The following is a 19779-nucleotide window of genomic DNA, read 5'->3' as shown; positions in this document are numbered from 1 at the left end:
TCAAAGAGGCCTAATTGATGAGATGTTATACAGTGCTTTTTCTTGGAGGATGCTTACAGAGCAAGAGGGAGTAGGCGTATATAAGATAAAATCTCAGCCTGACTAAAATGCATTTATATTATAGGAATTCAATTGCAATAACTTTTAGATGGAAAATTGAAATAGATACCATTATGTTGCTGCAGTGGTGCTTTATATATTACATTACATGAGCAGCCGGGGAAGAAGCAGAAAGCTAAAAACCACTAGGCACCTTTGGAGAAGTGGAGCTCTTCATCTAACAGATTCCTGTGTGAAGTCATGAGGTCAGAGGCTGGACAGGATCGCTGAAACAATATTATTAGGTCACTGAGGGAAGAAGAGAAGGGTCAGATAATAAGACTCAATCTGGCTGAGTGAAAATGCATGGGAGGGAAAGTGCTGACGCCTCTCTTGCTCTGGCTCATCCAATTCCCGGCACTTACTCCGTGCCACTGATATTCATGCCGAGCTTTCTGTCCACGGCTCACAAACTTTAACATTCACCGTCTCCACCGCCCCATCTATCATCTCACTGTGGTGATGGACGCATAGAGAGCAAAGCAGCTAAAATGGCAGTGGGAGGGTGAAAGAGACACCAAGGGATAATATTGAAATTTGAGGTCAGAAAAGACAATTGTTGTATTCACTCGTGTGCGTCTCATTGACTTGTGTGGAGCCACCTGAATTATGTACAGTCAATGTACACAGACGCATATGCACACGAAGGCAGTCACACGCACACGCGCAAATGCACAAATCGACACGGGAACCTCCTATCAGAAGCAATTCAATATAAAGATACACAGAGCTCAGGCAATAACCTGATCCTGGTAAGAGATGTTATAGGCTTTGACAGGGAGGGCTGAGCCACACAGCCCAGGCTGTTCTCCTAGTGTCACTAACAAAACAGAAGGATTAGAGGATGAAATGGAGCTAAATCTGGGCAAGCTAAAAATGGGGGCAAAAACAAGGCATGGAAAGAAACAATATTGAATGGATTCAAAGAAAGCCTTTAACAAGAGCTATTAAGCTATTAAATGGCACTTTAATAACAAAACCCTTGTGCTCCATTATTTATATTCTGCTGTTAATAAATACACCCACATACGCAATGCATGCCACCCACAACCATCTTTGTATTTCTGAGTGCTCCATGAAAGAAATACCACAAACTGGATTCTTCTTCTAATGCTTACCACAATAGCTGTAACCACAGTGAGCTTAGGTCCTCCCTACCTTACCTTCACAGCATTAGTAGTACCACAGAGGTGAGGATTTTTCAATTTTTACCTCAGAAAAATGGGATTTTTGTATAACTGGAGTGACTGTAATAAAAGGTCTTCCTATTATTCTGTATACTCAGTTTGAATTCAGTGAGATTTAATGCAGCCTCAATTAACCACGCTTTACAAAATATCTAACAAATGATTCTCCCTGCAGGTTAGCCAGCTGCTGGTGTCATTTTTATTGACTTTAACCATTACAACGATTGAGCCAACATTTACTGTAGCTGATCCAGCAGAGGAGATGATTCATAGTTTTCAGTCTCATGATTGGCACAGAGACCTAGTGGACAAAACTACAGTTCCAAAATGTTAGGCAACATTTAGTAGAACTGTAGCTCGGGCTTGTAAATTTCCCATCGGATTCAAGCCACAAATATTTAGATCATCATTGAAAAGAAAGAAGAAAAAAACGTAAACAGACAGCAAATTTTGGGCATGTGTGACGGCAGCTGCTGCATTTCAGTCAGCAAAAACAGCCAGACAGAGTCCCTGCCAGAGTTCCTCTTTGGCAAAGTTAACTGATATCATGTGGAGAATTCCTACCCTTACACTCCTGCCAGGATTAAAGTGTACAAAGGCACAGACAATTCTTTGTATTTTCAGTCTGGTTGGGCCAATAAACAGAAATTATCTAGTGTCAAAGGCAAAGTGAGCCAATATTAGCTAACTACCTAAAGTCAATCAACAGGTCACCAGTTTTGCTGTGGAAATGGTAGGACTGGTGCAATCTGGCCACTGCACTTGCAACGTTAGAAGTCTTCTCACATGGGTTGCTTCTCCCTTGCAATTAGCTTTGAACAAATTTGCAGCTAGCAATGTGCGACCATCTGACCGATGCACACACTCCAGTATTTTATTTAGCAGTCCTGGTTTTATATACATATATCATGGTATCATTTTGAGAGCCATTCATTTTGGGGACCCATATACCCATATTTAAACTTTCCTCATGCAAAACTGATCTCGGATTCAAATGACCTCTCTTCAGAAATGTGTCCTCATTCTGAAAGGCTCAAACTGGTTCTCACAGAGATTGAAGTACAAAACCCCCTAGACATTAAGGACACACACACACACACAAAATCAGGCTCAACTACACCTCTGCCAACAGATGGGTTTATGGCTTTGTTGAGGTGGAGTTTGCAATCCTGCCCGTCCCATTTTCAGAAAATCCACTTTAATTAACATATCAGAGCTCCAAACGAGGCTAAACCTCTTCTCTGCAAACTGTAATCAGCCCAGTTTGAACTGACCAACCATAGAGCGTACATGATAAGGCTTGCCAACTGAAACACAAGGATAATCCAGTTATACCTGCTTATACAGCAGACAGCTAAAGGCACTGATCTGACAGCCGCTCTCTGAAGTGCCATAGCTTGCATTTTGATTTAAGCAAAGTGTTCTGATTCACTTATGTCATGTGGTTCAATCTGATAGGATTCACATAGTCATTTCAGCCACAGTACCTGCAATGTGCTCAAGCTGCTGTTTCATAATAACATAATATGGACTGCTTGTTGCTTACAGAGTGTGTTTTTTTTTCTTTATTATTCTTTAGACATCTATGACTTAGTTTCTACCTATGCCGCTTCCAAGTTGTTGTGAGTCACTATGCCCTAATTATCTAACCCATCACCACACCCAAATCTACAATACAACCCTCACAAAATCTGTTTTCTTACTGCCAAAACATTCCATCACTTGCTATACTGTCCTCCTTCTGAGGATCTATTTTGATCTGACAGGAGCAGTGACTGTGGTTCCCTCCACCTACAGACTCACAACCCCCAGAGGACCCCCAAGGAAAGTTGAATGGGCCAACAGATGGGCGCTATTGTGGGAGGGAAGGTTTGGGAGACTGTGACATCAGTGCCACAGACGACATGGGGAATTGTGAGAGCTGTGCACGTGCATATGCACGTGCGTCTGTGCACGTGTATACGAAAAGTACATTTGTTTATGTCTGTGTGCAAGTATGCATTGTGTGTTCATGCACTTGCGCCTTTGTGGTTGTTTGCTGGGGGTGGGATGCAGGGGCACGCTGGTTTAACACAAGATGTTTGAAATCTGTTGGCCTGACAGCATGTCACAAGACTTCTTGGTTAATAGAGTCTCCAGGAATGTCCTCTCCTGCAGCTTTAATGAACCCCAAGCCAAAAGGCCTAATGAAGCGTGTTCCGTTTGCCAAAACAGTCCCTCAGCTTGACCTCCCCTGACCTGCACTACTCCCGTGCCACTTGAGGGTGGGTCTCCATAGTAACTGGCCTAAAGAGTCTACTGGGGCAAAGTTGTCAAAGGGACAAAGGATGGTGCTACGTTATAGAAAAGCAAATAGTTAAGACACGAGACATCCACACATGTGCCTGGATTTGCTGCTTGCCCTAATATGATATTTTCCATGTTTCACATTGCCACTTCTTTGTTATCCCGCAGGGCCATTAAGCAAAACTTTGCTGATTTCTGGCCAAGAAAACATTTTTCTTAACAAGCTCTTCTGCCTCATCAGCATCCAAAAAGGTATACGTAATCACACAAACACAACTGCGTGCACACACACACAAGCTGGTCATCATTGCATTCTTTGTTCAAGCCAAGCAAGAGCCTTATTATTAAATAAGTAAAGACTAGAACACAGATTGTGTAGAGTCTATTCAGGGGGGATGCTAGTGTGTGTGTATGTCTATATGTGTGTGTTAAGTATGAGTTAAGGACTAATAAAGTGCAGGCACCTAATTAAACAGTCTTTGTTTATGCTCTATAGCAGTGGTATAAACTCAGCAGGCACAATGCAGGGTGGTATGCCAGGTCACTGTGCTCTCATTTAAACAACCACAGACAAAAGCAATGAGAGAGAAGGGGGCAATCAACTTCAAAAGAAATTCTTGCTTAATTGCAAAACTGTGGGAAAACTAGCAAAGACAAAAGAGAATGAGCTGATTAAAGCTGCAGTGAAGACTGTTTGCAATCCCTTTAAACAACTGAGTCTGGTCTTATTTTAAATGTACATTGAATATCCATTAAGGAATGTGTAATATATAACATGCAATTTATAAGCCCTTATTTTCCCCATTTCTGAGTGCATCTTGTCAGCACAGAAGCAAGCAATGTGAATTTTGTTGAGGCTGGAAATGGACCAAAGATAAACAGTTTCTAGACTGAATAACTTTTGATTAATGCTTTTTCTATGCTGCTGTGAACTGCTGAAGCACAGCACTGTGAAGTTTTTCAAAAAGAATAACAAGCACGGACATGCAATGCTTCCCTCCTTTGCCAAACATATATTTTAAAAAAACAAAACAAAACAAAAAAAATCAACACAAAAACAAACCATGGATAGATGGCTGGATTTTTCTAATTATAATGTGAATCAATGCTGAGACCCCTCCAAGACTTTGCAACCCACCCAACTTTAAGAAAACAGGGTGGAAAACCTGAATGGGCAATCAATGCTGTTCCGCCTGCACATTCCTGAACTCAACACTCTAATGTTTCCATTCATTAAAATCCTTATTAAAATAAACATGCATTATGATATAATAACAAACAAGCCAGGCTGCACATACTGCCATAATCGGGAGAAATTAAAAATGCCAAGAACCTCTACATTAACCTGCCTCTATCTCTCTTCTCCCTCACACGCAAACACATGCACCCATTTGCACACACATGCACACACATGCACACAAGCTCTAAAGTAAAATAATCAAGGTTATTTAAATGAGTGCAGGCTGCATAAACAGTGCAAACGGTAAGAACATTATGGGCTGAACGTGTCTATGCATTCCTGAGCTCACAAGGTGGTTAGAGCGGGCGTGCTGGGTGGGTGGTTAGCGTTCATCTACAGAGAAGTTAAAGCATATGCATTTTAAGGGACCACACTTAAAAAAAAAAATGCAGATTTTTCATATGCTGCTACCATAAATAATACCAACTACATGTATTAGATGTATTCAGCTTACTCTGCTTAATCTGTGCAACATTTATGGTTGGGGTTTTTTCTCCCCCTCAAATCTACATATTGCGCAGACACATGCGCTGGAGAAAAAAAAAACCCTGGGTGACAGGGGATGTTGGGTGCAGGAAGGGAAATTTAGTGTGAGCTGCCTGTGGATATGACAGAAAAGCTGGATGGGATCCCGGGTGCTACCAGCTGACACTCCCATGAAATCCAAAGATTAATTGATTAAAAGGATATGCACATGTGTGTGCAGCAATGCTACTGGGTCGGCATGGCAAATACATGCCATATGGACGAGACTTGAACCTCATTTACTGTGAATGTGGTAACTGTGCTATATTCTTAATTCTTTGCAGGCTTGGAATAATGCAGGCTCCAAAAGAAACCAAATATTTCAACTTGTGTAATCATGGAGGCCATATGAGTATAAAATGCAGGCCCCAGTAAGTTTAATTAACTCTGACCACATAATTATTTGAAATTTTTAAACCTCACAAAGCAATATTTGGGGGAAGTTCGTGGACAAAATTGGGCAGTTAGAGTGGGCTGACTGCAGTCAACTAAGACGTGGTGCAGCAGCTTTAAAACCACAATTTGATGCTTTTTATGATACAGTTTTTTTAGAATCAGCTTTGGGGGTTTTGTTTAAACCTTTAGGCAACGAAAGCAGCAGACTCTCTGGCTTGTGGCTGCATCCACTATGGAGTTAATGTCCAGCACTGATGACAGGTATAAACCCTTCAGTCATTTGTTTTATTCAATAGTCCTCTTGTATGTGCTCTGGTGGTCATCTGGGAAATTACTGTGAAATTTTATAAAAGACTTGTCTGTCTGTCACATGACTGTCGATTGACAGAAGTGACTGACAGTTGGCTGATCTGCATCTTAATCTTTTGAACCACTTTTAGGAGTTTCTTCTCAAAAGATTTAAGAGTAATTTTTCACTTGAAAATGACTACAAATGAACACAACAAGATCTTCAGTGTTACCTGCAACAACACAACAAGAGATTCCCATTTAGAGTTGTGACGCCTGCTAGTGTAAAAATAGCCAACGGCAGCCCTGGTACAACAGTTTCCTTTAAGTCGACAGAGAGTTCAGTTCAGCAGCAGAAAATCAGGAATTGCGTGTCGACGTCAGGTCTCTGTCACTCTGCAGCTTGAATATATTAGAGAAATCTTGCTGTAATTGCAGTAACTTCAAATGTCCTGAACTTCTGCATCAAAGTCAGGTATATACAGTGTTTTACTGCTGTGAGAGTGTGCACTATGAGCTGCTGTTAGATGAATCAAGGCTACCAAATTGAACTAATTGCACTTTTGCCCACCCAGTGAACCTTGTCAGGGACCCAGGAGAGAAAAGGCCAGAAAGCAGACGAGTACTTTACTGAATTTGACTAATTGCTCACACCTGCCCAGTTTGCTCTGCTGGGGATTCTATAGAAAGACAAAGAGCAAGGCTGGGAACATATGGATGCAGCAAAACAATTTCACAGATTATCTATTATGGGTCATTTAGTCTTTAAGGTATAAATATGTTGCTTTTTTAGTATCTGAGGTGTATGTGGCCAATGTATATGATTTACCAGCTCTAATATTTCTCCTCCTTTCTTTGTCAAAAAAACACAAGATGACTGCTTAGCTGAGCAAAAAGAAGGAAATACAAGTATAAAAAAAGCAAAATCTTACAGCTATAGGCCTTATAACTTTTTCACAAAGGCAAATTGTAATGTTGGATGTGTAATTCTCTGCTTTATAACTGGAGAGAATTACACAGTGGTTTCATATGCAGAATGCTGTGTATACATCTAACCTGAAGACAGCAGAGCAAAAGTAGGCATAGGAGAAGGAAGCAGAACAAAAAGAGAAGAGAAGGAGTGTGCTGAGATATCTGTTGTCTGACCAGAGGCTTCCTGGGCAGAGCAGAGATGATCTCTGAGTCTCACAGCATGAATTCCATACACCCTTCACCACACAAACAGCGTGAATCCTGTGCACTGCATGTGTGAGCCTTGTGGCTCCCACGCACATGGTACACACACACACACTGAGTGAAAAACATAGACAAACCATCACTCCTACCATGATCTAGAACTCTGACCATTGTCCACAGAGTTGTCATTATGATCACCAAATAAGTTGACTAAGCTTGAGGCGACAGTTGTTGTGATTTGGTGCTATATAAATAAAAATGGATTGAATTATCTTCATATCCAGAGGCAAACAATAGACAACATCCTTTTTTTTTTAAATTCCCATTTACACTGGTCATCTTCCAAGGTGGTGCTGTGCCTTATAGTCTTCAAATCAGAAACATATCACAGCGACTCGACAGTAATTCAAAGATGCCACAGCTCCATGCTAGAAACTCGTGCGTTGGGGTCCTAGACTGTGATTTTTATCGAACAGTAAATGACTGCTTTCGCTTCCAATATCCCCCAGCCATGATTTAAAAGTGCAGTAAATAAGTGCTTACACAACTTTCACAATGTGCAACCATCTGTTCAACTTGACTGTGAGACCTAACTTTTTTATCCTCACCTCAGGATTGATGCATCTGAAGGCATAGCACACAGAACCAATATGTCTGGTCACGTTCCCCTTCTGCATTTGTGGGCCTTATTGCTGTTGTTCTTCTTTTTGCTTTTAGCTTTTTGACACTATCACACTGTACCTTTTATATAAAATTTAAGAAAAAGGGCATCATCTGTATGGGTTTAGGGGAAAGGGAGGTCTTTGTACTGTATATCTAAGCATGAAGGCACAGAGCCATTCCCCTATGGCCTATTGTTTTGGAAGGGTATGACTCTTACACCCTTCCCCTGGATGTTAGGGGAATAGAGCACAGTCTGGCTAATATTTAACTAATGACTGTGTCTTCCAGACTCGACCGCCCTCCTCTCACCAACTGCCAGACCTGAGCCATCTCTGCAGTGAACCTCACTGAAGTGTGGCTGTGTGAAATAGAATGTGGAGGGATGGGGCTCTCCGCACAGTATCAGGGGAAAGGGATACGGGAGAAAATAACTGTTGGAGAACCCATAAAGGAGCTGTGAGTGAGGCGGAGATGGATGCAGACTGTTGTGTGGGAGGCCAACAAGTCCAGCAGTCTGAGAGAATGCCATATGCTACCTTGAGGCAGGCAAAGTCTAGCAAAAGGCGAAGGAGAAGCGCAGTTAGAGAAGAGTGGCTGGTTTCCGTCAGCGCTGATATTTGTCTGGCCTCCATGTTTCTCATCGAGCGGTACACTTTTCTGCCAATCTTTCTTATAGATATAGAGGATGTGAGATAACGTCAGTGGGGAAACAAGAGAAGGGGCTGAAAGAAGAGGAAAGGCGGGACTGAGATAATGAGTGAAAAGGCATTATTAGATAATGAGGTCTGTTTTTGTCAAGTGGGAGAAAGAGGAGAGGAAGACAGAAATCTGTAAGGGCAAAATAAGAAAGATTAAGGGGAAGTCAGAGAGACAGGGGGAACGAAGGGTGGCTGATGGATATAAAAGATGCAGCAGGGCTGATTATTGTTAGGGTGCCACCAATGCCGACCGAAGCCCACAGTGCTGCCAGGCAAATGTAGTATTAGTCACTTTAATAATTAATCACCCTGGGAGCATGTCGTTTGAGCCATGCGTTGACCCATTTCTCGAACATTTTTTCCTCAACAGGAACATATCCACAGAGCCCTTCTTCTTCTTTACCTCCATTTAGTAAGGAGGGGTTGTGGGCCCAAATCCTCTGGGTCAGGCCTGGTCATTTATTAGCCACATTTCTCTGGAGAAATAAAAGTAATCTTGCTGCTCTTCTCAAAGGCTGGAAACCATGCAGGGAGACAGAATAGTGGCCTCGGCTGTGGCCCAATGGGCCTTGCTGACTGTCTGTCCTGGTGAAATATGAAGCCCATATGTAGGACGGCCCTATGAAAGAGGGACCCAACAGAGCTCCTTCAGGCTTTGATGCTCATCACCACAAAAGCAGATGGCGGTGTCCTGGTCTTAAAACTTTTTTTTGCAACAACCCCCCTCTCTTCTTTTATCCAATCCTATCCGGCCTATTAGCCCCCTGCCTGTCATGGTCTAGCAGCCTATGCTTGGTCCCCAGGGGGCTTCCAGAGCTATGGAATGAAGTCAAGCTTCCCCATTGACACAGGTCTCTCTGGATGGCTTTGAATAGAAGTCAACTGAGTGAAAAGGCATGTTTTAGAGGACAAAATGGAATAAGGTGTGGGGTGGATCAATACGGCAGGGTTGTTTGGACTTGAAATGCTTTGCTCTCTCTGTGTGTTCAGACAAAGCAGTGCTGACTGCAGGTGGCAAAGAATTTTTCCGGACATTGGGTAAAAAGTAACAAAGGGTGTTTAATGGAAGAGAAACCTGCATGCATCTGTCTGAAAGATTGTGATCAAAGCAAAGAGATAACCAGCTGTGTTTGCACTCTCTATATATTTATATTCCTACCTGCTTCTCTAAAACAGGCAGGATTTGTCACCGAGGTCCAATATCAACCTGTGTGCTTCACACACCCAGGCAATTTCCGAACCAGAAGGCAATCAAAGACTTAAAGTTAGACACAATGCAAATAGGTCCGGGAGCCCATCTGTAGTAATCCAACAGTCCCTCCTGCACCAGCCTGATTTCCGTCTCAGGCTCTCTGTGGCACAAGCCAATTAACTGTTTGATTCAGAGCTGGGGATGAACACCCTAATTGATTACATGGCAATAGTCAATTCAATTATCAATTTAGGCACAAAAAGCTAAGCAGAGGCACAATGAAGTTTGCTGAGCAAGTTCTTCGGCAACTTGGCAGCACAATAGCTGTGTATGTTTGTTTAAGCACAGGAATGAAAAGTAAAGGAGGAAGGCAGGGAAGCAGGGGAAGGAACACTGACACTTACTGTAGCTACTGCAGGTTGTTTACTTGCAGTCTCAGACTTATACCTCTTCTCTGCTTCTTCTGTCTCCTCAACACAGACATTCTTTGCTGCCAAAGAAACGCATACAGACCAGCAGGCAGACAGAAAAGTGTGCGCGCACACACAAACACACACGCATATATATGTATATATTTAAAAACCCACAAACATTTGCAGTTTATAAACACCCAAACAACTAAATGTAGAATATTATACACGTTCATGTCTGAAACAGCCTCACAATGCACCATTCAGATCGAATATGCTTAATTAAAAGCAAAACAAAAAAGGAAGGCATGCACTTTCCACATAAGATTTCTACCAGTTAACTGGCGTGCAAATAACATACATGAACACACAAATCAAAGTTTGGCAGCGATTTAATCGCATGAGAAAAACCCTCTTTTCCTGATCATCGCATGTGATCGTGCTTTGTTTACTCTGTCATGGAGAGATGCTCTGTTCGATCAAGCTGAAGAGGCACTAGGTTGGGTGGCTGCACTAACAAAGTCTCAATGAGCCGTCTGTCGACAGGGTAATTTCCCAGGGCGGCTCTGTGTCTCACTCCTCATGGTTCTGCTGGTGAAGATAGAAGATCAGCACCTGAATCATTGGAAAGGAAACAAAATAAATATAGAGTCATACCTCCATGCGCTGTCCACCCTCAGCATACTTATACTTCACTAGCATGCACATCATGCTGTTTGTGGCCTTTTTCTGTGCTGCCATTGTTAATAGGCAAGCTGCTGGGCTCTTTTCATTGTGAGGGTTACTCACAAGTACACTAGGAAATGACACTGAAAGTTGATGTGTGCCAAGTAAATCCAATGCATTACTTTTGTTTGCAGAAGACACAATAAATGAAAGAAACTAGCAATACAGTAGACAATCTAAAGAATTTGGAAAGGTTTTACAGCTACAGACAATTTTCCCATGTAAACAACATATGCGTATTAAAAACCTACGTGATTGGAGACATTTTTCAGCTTAAAACACAGAATTGTGCCAGATGTCACAGTATACGAGAGCGTTCCTATCAGTGCCGAGTTGCTTATTTACCTCCTTAATCATAAGAAGAATTTAATCTAATAATATTGCCTGCATGGGTGGTTTTGGGTAACACTGTAGGGATGCAAGAGATATTCATGATTTGAATGAGGGAACAGTCTCTTTAGGATTGTGTGGAGACAATTCTTTGTTGATAATTTGCTGCTGTTTAAATAATCAAGCTTGAGTGCACTACAGAGAGTCTTTTTCTTGGAATTTACATATCTGCACAGTCCGGGTCATTATAAATAAAAAGAACAGCACATGGTGGTGCACAAAGAAGAATAAAACCTTGTTTTTTTCAGTAGAGCTACCGGTTGCACAGAAAAGCAAGCCAAGGAGCTGCATACTGCTGGAACAACTGTGGACCGGGATGTTAAAAATTCGAAAGGTGTTGAAGCTGAAATAGAGCAATTTGGATGCTCACACTGATACACATGTACTAGCACATTAACCAGGACACAAAGTGGCCTTCAATTTCTCCTGTCTACTGTAACATGCTGGCTGGCAGAGAAAAACACCTTTTTGTCATTACAGACCCCTGCCAGGCACTGATGACTGTTCACACAATGACACATAAGTTACACCCCCCTTTTCTATTAGCAGGGAGCTGTGCAGGATATAAAGACAAGGAGGTGATGTAGAAAGAATGCACAGGCTGCTGGAAGTGAAGGAGTCGGGTGGGGAGGTGTCTGTGCTCAGCAATTTTTTAAATAGTGGTTGGAGACAAAAAAGTGTGCCAAATGGACTTCTCCATCAATCTGACAGGGCTCTCCTTTACTCAGCGTGGATTTCTAAGGATGCTGTTTTTGTGTGAGTACAGGGGTGCACGGTAGGGGGTTGCATGGATATAATGCACTGCAAGTGGTCCTCCCAGATGGTTGTCTCCCAGTGCTACTAGGAGGTCTTCAGCCTTTATCTATGACAGGCAGTAGGTCTTAACATCATCCACACACACACACACACACACACTGTCCTGTTCCAAGCCTGAGACCCACAGGAATGAAGTTAGAGAGAGACCAGAGGTCTCAGTGCAAGAACAACTCCCTGCTTCCCCTCTGTCTTTTTTTTTCCCGGAGAAAGAAAAGACCTCAATGACAGCAACGGCTTGGAAACACATGGGACTTCAGATGCTTACTATGTTCTTTTGGCAAGGACCATCTTCCGAAACTGCCACACACACACGCACACACATATATACAACCACACATGAAGGCCTGCACACACATTGACACGCACAAATGCCCCAGCATGGCTCCATCCTCCTCTGTGGGTTGAAGCCGGTCCAGAGGATCAGCATTGTTGGAGAGGCTTAGTGAGGGAGAGAGTAAAAGTCTACAAGAGGCAGAGGAAGAAAGACTGTAAGAGAGAAATGGCCAGACAAAGAGATGCCAGGACATACTGAGGCACAACATTCTTAATCGACTTTCTGCCAACTTCTCATATTGTCCATGCAAGGTCAGCTTTGAGATGCACTGAAATAAACCAAGGGAGACGCTACACGGGGAGGGACTGGATGAGTAAATGGTGCAGTGAATAACCGTTGATAACAGGGAAAGGTGACAGGATCTAGATTTAGGACAATGTGTTTGCTGCTACATAAGCTGTATTTAAAAAGTTGCCCACTTCAGTGTCCTCCACAATGGCACCTTGTTACCACTTGAATCTTCAGGAAGTCATTTTTCATAAAGGGCTGTGGGTGTCAGTGTGTGTTAGTGTCATAGCGAGTAAGGGTTATTCTTTTATCCTTTGACCCAGATTTTGAGGCAGAACTGAACAGGGGACATGAAAGACAGGCCTCCCAATGGAGTCAGGGTCATGTGCAACCTGAACAGAGGAGCACACTGGCATGGCCAGCCGAGCAGAAAACACTATTATGCATACGCAGAACCCACACAGACGCGGCTCACATGTGCTTCCAAAAATGCATGCATGCACACACACCTTCAAAAACTTTCTCATGATCAAGATCACGAAAGGTAGGGTACCTCGCATGTAAATTCTCTCCCCTCCCCTCTCCACCACGCACATGCACACAGCATATTAGTTCTAATAAGGGGAAACGCAATCACATATGTATAACTACTGGCATAACCGCCCCTTACTGACGAAACAGACATGAATTTTTACATTTGTGTGGTCCTTTATGCCCATATTACTGCCTGTAGCCTTGTGGTAGTTTATAAGCTATATAAGCACACATGCACTGAAAAAATATGTGATCCAGTTTAGCTCTAAAGGTTGCAAGGGTGAAATAGAGCGATGGCTGCCTTTCTTCTCTATATACACTGTCTAAATATGATGTAACAGACCGCACTCTTGTCGGTGTAGGTGAAATGAAATGGGTTTTGTGAAGGCACAAAAGCGAGTTTGTCTATTTATCAAAGGCATTCTTTCCAGTTGCTTTTGATACAAGAATAAGAGAGGGAGGTACTGATAAGACAGTGACATAGGTGTGTGTGTGTTTGTTTGCCTGTTGGTAGCCCAAGAAGTTAAAAAAAATAGTGGGTAAAAGATGGAAAGAGATTTACACTGTAGGGACAGAATGAACAGATTTACACAAGGAAAAGGGCAAATTTACAGCCAGAGATGTGGATCCACTGGAAACACAATTTAAACAGTGTTAAATATGGTCCTTCACCTGCAACCAGATGCTCCCTCACATCGGATGCCTCTGCCACACCCCTTATCCCTCTCTCAGCTTTAATTTCTCCAAAAGTCTCCTCCATCTCTCTCGGGGTAGGTAATAGCTAAACGCTGTCATTTCAGCAACTCAACTTTGTGCCACAACCAACTGTGCTGTCACAAAAAAATAGTCTTTATTCTGGATATGAGTGACAGTCTTTGGCCAGGCTCCTAGCACTACTTCTTATGACCACTGAAATCCCTTAAGGTGCACTTCTTGTTAGAGTTGACAAGTTGGTTTGGGGGGGAAAAAAGCCATCACCAGAGACGAAAGGTATCCGGCAGCCTCCCGCTGGTATAAATTGAAACCAAATACAATGGCTCCAAGCTAAGTAGGCATTTTGGGAAATCTAATAGTGCCATTTCTTTGCCTTGCTAGTAATTCTAGTGAAGTTTTCTTTACTTTATTTGTTACATGTCTTTGCCAGGATTTGGTCCTTTCTGTTCTTTACATTTATTACAGAACATATTTTTTCAGTTTCTTCAATAAATGTATGAAGCACCTATAGCGATGACTCCCTACCAATGTTTTGATAATATTTAACTTTTTTGATCACCTGCTTAGTAATTGCAGCCTCTCTTCCTCCTCTCTTGTCGCACAGTGAAGCCTGGGAGCTTGGCCACATGGTTCAGGCCTAGGCTACAATGCACAAGGACAAGGGGGGATGAGGAAACTAGTGGGGGTTCAGAGGCATAAAAGTTCCTTTCTTCTTCCACCCTAGCCTCTTTCTTTGAGCCAGAACAGAGGGTTGCCACGGCGATGAGGTTGGTCTGTCTCCCACAGCGTGGTCTGGGAAGAGCAGCAGATTGCTCTGACATTTACTCAGGCTGGAGGAAACAGAGACGATGGAGCAGAGAACCACACAGGCATAAACACACAGAGTGAGAGGACGCAGTGATATGTTAGTGAATGGCAGTCGCATAAAGTGATTGGATTAAACAATGACACCTGCAAAAATCTGACGGTTTACAGAATTGGCTGCTTTTAAGTAAACCCTTTATCATCTTCTCATTGTCCATTCATCCCCAACTTCCATCCTTGGCTGCATTTTCCATCTCATTTCGATTTTGCCAGGAAGTCAGTAAGCCAACACGTTCCCATCCAAACCATATTTGCCATTGAATTCATGCAAGCCATCAATGCATGGACATGATAACAAGCAAGACTTCAGATCAGAAAAATACACACACAAACACATACGTATATTTGTCTGTCTCTTGATGGCCAAACCATCAAGAGACAGACTAGTGACAGTGCCAACGAGCTTAGCAGTGAAAACTGAAAAACATGGCCAGGGATTGTGCACGGCTTTTGTTTTCCATTTCAGCACCAAAAAAATAATAATTGCCCAGCAACATATCTTTTGAGCAGATTCTTTTAAATCGCTTATCTTAAGGTATGCGCAAGTCCTTGTGCATCCATGTTACTGCACACATGTGCGGCTTTAAGGGTTGCTCTGGACCTTGGATTCACCAATCAGTCAGCGTAAGAGATCTCCACCCTGATAAACCCTGTGAAAATTGAAAACCGTCAGAAAGTCAAAACCACTTTTCTGTTTTTGTTCAAAAGCTGTTCAAACACAATCTGATTCTGTATGAGGGGTGTCAACAGGCAGGCCTATCAGCAAATAAAAGAAAGGAAATAGAAGTAAGCAATGAATGGTGTTATGTGTGTGTGTGGGGGGGGGGGGGGGGGGGGGGGGGGGGGGGAGATAAGCATGAAAGCAACGTACTTTCAGATGTATTGTAAAGATGCAGTATTTTTTCCCCTATGGATTATTTAGTATTTACAGCTCACAAAATAGAAAGAAAGAAGAGTCTTTAGATCACAATATGCCAATGTAAGTCATGCAACTTGATGATGTAAGTGTCAGCATTGTATGAAATACGTATATGTTCCACTGCATAAAACTTCAAGAACACTATGCTAATGTGCACTGAAATACAAAAGGCTCCCAGTGTTCGCTAGTGAATGAGCTTTGTATTCCCTACGACCAGCGCTCTGATGGAAATATTCACTTTTAGCCTCAGTCTGAATCATTGGAATCTAATTAAAGGCAACTTCTGTGGGAATACCCTTTGTTACCATTACCCACATAAACATGGAGGCATACAGACACAGTTCTCATAACCTTGTCTCGTCCCATATTTGCACAGATCGTGCCAGTGTAGTGTCCTCAGAGCTAGTTGTGGGTTTAGAGTACTGAAAGCATGAAGGAAATTTGAAAAACTCAACAGCAGCTTTTCCTTTGAGAAAAAGAAAAAGCCACGTTTTTAGAGATGTCATTGTGAACAGTTTGAAAACTACTTTCTGCCAACTGTTTATCTCACTACAGATGGCAGAAATGTCAAAAACATCATCTGTGGGATATTTTAAAAAAGACGAACTGTGTCACTATATTCAAAAAGACACATGCCGAGAGTTCATTAAAAAATATATACATAAAATACCCATAAAAGCCTATTTTGTAGGTGGAAGTCCCACTTATGTATCTGGATCTGTTATTCAAAGCTGTTTTGGTGATTTTTTTGACCCCTAGAAAATGAAAGAAGGTTTAAAAACACACTCAGCAGTGACTCCCAATTAATTAAATTCAGACCTTACACACACTGTCTATTTAATGCAGGACAGCGATGATTATTAGTTTTTGCATGTGGCAAGAAAAATACTTAATCTGCCTGAGTTTAGATTATGCAGATGTGGTGATCAGTGAACAAGACAGAGATATCATATATATATATATAAAATGATTAATGCTACTTAAAGCAGTAAACATTATCATTTTCTAAGGCACAAAGAGAACAAATGGTTAACTTCAATAAAAGCCAAAGTGAGGCTATCTTGCATGAAGAGTTCAAAAGGGACTGGCCATCTCTTGGATTTATGTAAGCATCTTGCATGTATTTAACACAATTGCCTCATGTTTTAAAGTTAAATGTAACTATATAGTGTAAAAACTACATGATATGCAGAAAGGGTGTATTAAATTGTTCATATCATGTTCAGGTGAAGTAAGTCAATAAGATAGCAACGTTAAATCTCGTGAAACCACGCGTGATTTCACCTCGCAGGCTTTGGATCGTGGTTTAAAAAAGGCATCCATCTCAGCAGCCAACTCTACGTTTTTTGGTATGTCTTGATTTTTTGAATTAATATTTACCATATTTCAGCCAAATGTAGTTAAACGTCTAGAGTGTCGCCATTAGGGTTGCCAACTCCCTGAGAAATAAATAAGGGACACCTCGTGGCCAGGGCCGGGCGACCCAGTTGTCTTCACCCTTCCCAGTGTGGTAATTTTTTAGCTCTTTTTTTTTGTGTGTGAAATTATTTTTTTTAACCATTTGACTTGAATTTGATTTAAGTAGATGCGTATTCTTTGTGATATGAACACATGGGAAACAAAAATCATTTAGCCATTTATTTTTAGCTCAAAATGACAACATTAACACAATAAAACAGGTCTCTTTCTTAAACAGAAGCCTGTCATGCTTAACTTTTGAGAATAAAAGTAAATCTTTCTTTAAAAGAACTCTGTCCTGCTTAACTTAAAATTATATAAATTAATAGAAAACAATAGAAAGAAAAATATTCTTGTAACAGTGCACATTTAGTGCATTTAGTGCAATTGGCTTCAGTAGAGGCATTATTTCAGCTTTTGCTCCCGTTTGTAAACCCACTTGTTCCCATGATTACGCATCATAACTCATCATCATTATTCATCTATGTATTACTTTTATGTATTACTCATCTATTTCATCTATCCTTGCAGTTGTTTATTACACAAAAGAAATTATATCATCACACTTCTGGCCACGTAGCGCTGATATTCACTGCACATGCCCATTTTAACCTTAACCAGAGGGTTTAAAAACAAACAAACCAGTGTTTACATACCATATCTGCTTCTGCCGTGGCCTGGTGGACAAAAATTGGTTAAGGGTTCCCCGAGCTTTCACGCCCCTCATGTTCTTCATGTGCCCACCATTAGAAGCATGCCTATGGAAAAAGTGCGCCGGCACACAGCGCAGTGCGCTTTATAGGTGTAATCGTGCACTTTTCCAGCCAGGTGTTTTCCTTTTCCCATTCTTTCCTGTACTTTTGAAGCCTTTTTTTCTCTCTGTGAGAGGAACAAACATTGCTGGTCTAATGCTGGGATTACACTGTGCGATTTGTGGCCCATTTTGAGCCGATTTTTGAGTCGTGCGACCAATTTGGTGATCGGCCCGATTTTGGCCTTCGTCGTGCATCGTGTAGTATACGTGGGGTAACGAGAAGCGATTAACACCTCACGACCAGCTCCCGATCATCAATCGCTCGTGAGGGTGTCACCGCAGCCGCTCACACTGCTCACGCGCAAACACGTAAACGTCGGTGAAAAAGACGGCGCAGCACGGCTGTGCAGCGTGTGATCTGGACACAAGCGATGGAGGCACAACTTGTAGAACTTTGGAAAGCTCATCCGAGCCTTTTCGATGTGGCATCACCAAATTATCACGACCACAACAACCGTGAAAATAGTTGGATTTACATTGCTGCTCAATCGCAGCTGCCTGATCAGTGTTTTTCATTAGCGATTTAGCAAAGTTGATGGTGGTGTGTGTCTGTGTGAGTGAAAGACAGAGAGGGAGAGCGAGCGACAGAATTTCTGTTATAACCTTCATTTTATGGACGCACAGTGTGAGCACTCAGGTCGCATCAGAGCATCGGGCGGTATAGTGTGAGACCCTGCATCGTGACCTACGAACTTATAACCCATGCGAGCCAATCGTGCAATTTGAAAATCGCACAGTGTTTGCCCAGCTTCAGGTGTACTGTTGTCTGAGACTTGCACTGCAGTGTCGGCGTTTGTTTCCCTCTTGGCCATGCTTTTTGTTGTGCTCATCTGTTGTCTTCCGGTATTTTCTCCGCAAGCGACCTTTCCTCAACCAATGAGATGAGCGGTAATCTCAATTGTCATACTCGAATTGTCATAAGTGTGCTGTCAGCTCATTGGTCACAAAGCAGGAGCAGGGCTGGGAATTATGTTTTCAAACAAAGCGTTAATTAAATTAAAACTTATAGACTACTTTTGATTCTCACTGTATTACGGGACAAAGTGCGTCCCTTTTCAGCTCAATACGGGACGTGTACTTTTGTTTCTAAATACGGGACAATTCCGTTTATTAAGGGACGGTTGGCAACCCTAGTCGCCATGTAACATGCTAAAAAAGAGCCGTTAGCTTATTTGCTGTTTTATCTGTTGTCAAAGAATTGGCGCTTTTTCACCTGAATTTGTCACAACGGCACAAGAGCCGTAATATCACATTAAACCTAATTACGAGGCACTCATAACTAGGGTTGCCAACCGTCCCTTAAAAAACGGAATCGTCCCGTATTTAGAAACAAAAGTACACGTCCCGTATTGAGCTAATAAGGGACGCACTTTGTCCCGTAATACAGTGAGAATCAAAAGTAGTCTATAAGTTTTAATGTAATTAACGCTTTGTTTGAAAACATAATTCCCAGCCCCGCCCCTGCTTTGTGACCAATGAGCTGACAGCACACTTATGACAATTCGAGTATGACAATTCAGATTACCGCTCATCTCATTGGTTGAGGAAAGGTCGCTTGCGGAGAAAATACCGGAAGACAACAGATGACCACAACAAAAAGCATGGCCAACAGGGAAACAAACGCCGACACTGCGGTGCAAGTCTCAGACGACAGTACACCTGAAGCTGGGCAAACACTGCGATTTTCAAACTGCACGATTGGCTCGCATGGGTTATAAGTTCGTAGGTCACGATGCAGGTCTCACACTATACCGCCCGATGCTCTGATGCGACCTGAGTCACACTGTGCCTCCATAAAATGAAGGTTATAACAGAAAATCTG

Source organism: Neolamprologus multifasciatus, chromosome 11, assembly GCF_963576455.1.
Source record: "Neolamprologus multifasciatus chromosome 11, fNeoMul1.2, whole genome shotgun sequence".
In the NCBI taxonomy this organism is placed as follows: Eukaryota; Metazoa; Chordata; class Actinopteri; order Cichliformes; family Cichlidae; genus Neolamprologus; species Neolamprologus multifasciatus.
This window is presented reverse-complemented; position numbering follows the sequence as displayed.